The sequence below is a fragment of the Lipotes vexillifer genome, unplaced genomic scaffold (genome assembly GCF_000442215.2).
Source record: "Lipotes vexillifer unplaced genomic scaffold, Lipotes_vexillifer_v1.1 scaffold2116, whole genome shotgun sequence".
Classification (NCBI taxonomy): domain Eukaryota; kingdom Metazoa; phylum Chordata; class Mammalia; order Artiodactyla; family Lipotidae; genus Lipotes; species Lipotes vexillifer.
In genome coordinates, this window is record NW_006791713.1 from 1,109,901 (window position 1) to 1,113,508 (window position 3,608).

At 44.2% G+C, this 3,608-nt stretch overlaps 1 protein-coding gene across 1 annotated transcript in view; it reads right to left on the reverse strand.

The window, feature by feature from the left end:
* ZMYM2 (zinc finger MYM-type containing 2) overlaps window positions 1–3,357 on the reverse strand; it is an 88,812-nt gene extending 85,455 nt beyond the window's left edge. The window contains exons 1-2 of the mRNA XM_007464514.1: window positions 3,335–3,357; window positions 2,935–3,003 (exon numbers count right to left, since the gene is read on the reverse strand). The gene's annotated coding sequence lies outside the window, so the exon portion shown is untranslated. The remainder of the gene's footprint in view (window positions 1–2,934; window positions 3,004–3,334) is intronic.
* Window positions 3,358–3,608: the final 251 nt, after the last annotated feature.

A 3,608-nucleotide genomic window follows, 5' to 3' on the forward strand; every position in this document is an offset into this window, starting at 1 on the left:
GAAAGAAACCCTAAAAACAACAAATGACTTAACACCTATAATTCAGACCTGAAAAGAGTCTCTGATGTAGACTGTCCAAAAAAAAAAAAAAAAAAAAAAGGACAGTGGGAGGAATACATACTTTTAAGGATGCATTAAAGAAAGGTACCATAAATACGTGCAGTATTTTTAAATGTCAAAATACTTTTAAGTACATCTAAAAGCACCTAACTCATATTAAGTGTGCAATAAATTTAGGTATAATAAAGAACTTTGATTTAATCAATGTCAATTTAAAATTGTCAGCTTATCTTCATCTTATTGTCTGGCGCATTAAAGCACCATTAGTTGGTGTTCTTAAGTAAAAGAATTTTTAATTCTGAGCTAAATCATTAAGGAAAACAAGAACTACATCCCTTCAAAACCTGGGGGAGTCAGGGGTAGCAGCTGAAAATCCATGTATAGGGAATTCCCTGGCGGTCCAGTAGTTAGGACTCCAAGCTTCCACTGCAGGGGGCACAGGTTTGATCCCTCATGCACGGAAAGAGGAAGGAAGGAAGGAAGGAAGGAAGGAAGGAAGGAAGGAAGGAAGGAAGGAAGGAAGGAAGGACAGAGGGAGGGAGGGAGGAAGAAAATCCATGTATAACTTATAGTCGGTCCTTCCTATTACTGAGTTCCTCCGTATCTGCAGATCCAACTGCCTGCAGATGGTGTAGTACTATTGAAAAAATCTGGGTATAAGTGGACCAACAATTCAAACCCATGTAGTTCAAGGATCAACTGTATTAGAAAGAACCATGGTTTTCATTAGTATACATGTGTTGACATTACAGAAAAGTCCTGATTATACATTTTGTATGTCCTCATCTCCAAATGTTTACTTAACCAATCGACCTTTCCCCATCAACATCACAAATAAGAACAAAGAAAAAAACTTCAGAAAGGTAAATCTTTTGTGAAAATATGGGGTGATAAAATAAGCACTACCCATCTAGTTGAAAGATCTAATCCTTGATCCACTATATCTGAATGATCTAATGCCTGAAAAGAGCTTTAAACTCATTACAGAAGTTATAGTCATTCAAGTTACAGTATTTAGGAAACAATTATAGATACTAAATTGCACACACTGAAAAAAGAGAATATATTATTTCTGTTTCAAACAGACCCTGTTAGTTTTAAGGCAGTCAAATAATCTAATTGATAACTGTGGTACTACTATTTTTTTAAAAGGTACTCAGAAAGAGTCAAACATTTCGTGTTTGTTTACCCACTGTTCTCCATGAAAACAATATATGCTGAGAAAATTGTAAGCTTCAATTTTTTTCAGTTTCAATTTCTAAATTTGTAAAACAAGCATATTATATACTTTAAAACAGGACAACACATGGGCCTTCCCTGGCAGTCCAGTGGTTAGGACTCCAAGCTGCCAATGCAGGGGGCGTGGGTTCAATCCCTGGTGGGAGAACTAAGATCCCACATTCCACCCCCCGCCCCCTCGTGGCCAAAAAATAAAACAAAATAAAATAAAATAAATAAAAAATGTAAAAATAAAACAGGACAACACAGTTGCTGAACTTAGGCCTGTAATCAAACTGGTTAAGTTCAAATCCTTGCTCTACCAAATACTACTACCTGGGTATCTGTCTATGCCTCTGTTTCCTCCTCTACAAGTTAGGAATTAAAAACACTAGGTTTTCATGAGGATTAAATTACTTAATACATGTTAAAAATTAGTCTGGACATGTGTTGACAATTACAGAATGTAAACGATAGGTACAAAGAGGTTCAATGTACTATTATCACTCATAAATTTGAAAGTTTTCATAGTTAACTTTTTAAAAAAGCTTAGCTTACTACTGTGTTGGCATACAATAAGGGCTCAATACATGCTATTTTTATTACCCTGCAGGCTATTTGCCAAGAGTAAAGGAAATAATACATGAAAGTGCCCGGCACCTGCCTCAAATAGTGTTTGTTTCATACAAGTTGTCATCCGCACATCATCCTTCACAATCAGTATGCAATCAGTATGTTCATCATCAATTATTTTTTGGCCCATTTGGGACTTAATATTTAAGCATGAGCTACTATACTCATGACTCATCTCTGACAGAGATCTGCAAGTTACAATACCAACTGTCAGGAGGCTCCAGAGATACAATGTTCTAGAATGCTAAAATTCACTGATATTTTGTAACTAATTTCAATTGATGGAAAATGACTCGTTATGTTTACCTTAGTGTCTCGCACATTCCAAGACGACCTTAAAACCAACAAACTGCAAGCAATAAACGATAACCCTCAGATAACACGTTCAAGAACAACTCGAGTGAAGACTAAGCATCACAAAATATGGGGGACTAAGAGTAACCAGAGCAGCGGACTGGTCTCACCAGCACACTAGCTGGTAAACTAAGAGAAATGGAGGAGTGGACCTCATGCCCTTTCCTAAGCAAACACATCAAAGACATCTACCAACTCATGAACCCCCAAGAGTCAAAATTTGTGTTTTACGTCGTACACACAGAGTTAAATCTGTCTTTCTGTTCCTCCAACCCCTTCAATCAATTCTCCATTGTAAAGGAAGAGAAAGTGTTAAAGATGGTTGCACGCCGAGCATCAGAAACGCAACAACTTCACTTCCCGCCCTGGAACTCTAGAGGGCGCCAACAATATGCCCTCCTTCCCCCACCCCTCCTCCCGGGTAACGTGAGCAGCTGCAGGAGCCCGTCGTCTGGTTGCTGAGGTTGGTATTGCAGCAGGAGAGATGTCTGCAGCGGTGCAAACAGCAGCGCCCACTCCCAGCTGCCTCACCAGCCATTACCCAGGCTGCGCCCCGGGGGCAGCTGCCACCCAGGGGAAAGCTCCTCCCCCTCAAAACAACGGAGACGCTCCGGCCCGACAACCTGACAACGTCCTCTAAGAGCCTCAAATGAGGGGCAAAAGACTCACAATGGGGGTGTTTTCCTCCTCACGTTCTGCCAGGGATGCACCAGGTAGAGACGAAGGCAACTCCTGGTCCTGGGTAAGAGGAAAAATGAAAAATGGGTCAAGAACACCTAACCAGGTGGGAGAACCAAGCCCTTTCCACCAGGAGGAGACAGAGAAGGGAATAAGAGGTCAAGGAGGTTCGGACCTTCGATTATTGCTCCCCAGCCCGTGACCAACAACCCCCTCCTACGTAAAGTAGAGCGAAACGGCGTAAAATTTTTATTTGGGACCAAAACCCACGTGAAAGGCAAACCCTGGAGGGAGGAGGCGGAGGGCAGCAGGCCTGCTCCGGGAGGGGGAGGGGGAAGGGCTAGCGCAGCCTCGACGCCAGCGGGGAATCCTATCCCCCGAATCGGCCCACCCAGCGCCGTCCCTATCGCGCCCGCATCCACTCAGGGGCGGGGGGCGGCTCGCGTCAGCGCAGGGCGGAAACCCCCCACATTTACCCCGAGCTCTTGCCCCGGGCCCGAGACTTGCCCCCCCGCAGTCGGCGACCGGCAGCGCTGCCTCCCCGTCCGCCATTAGAGACCCGGCCAAACAATACGTGCGGAGCCGAGCCGCGCGCGCGCCGGGGCCGGGGCGGCAGAGAAGGGGACCGGCGCGGGGGGCCCGAGCCCTCGCCGGCAAACTTGGGG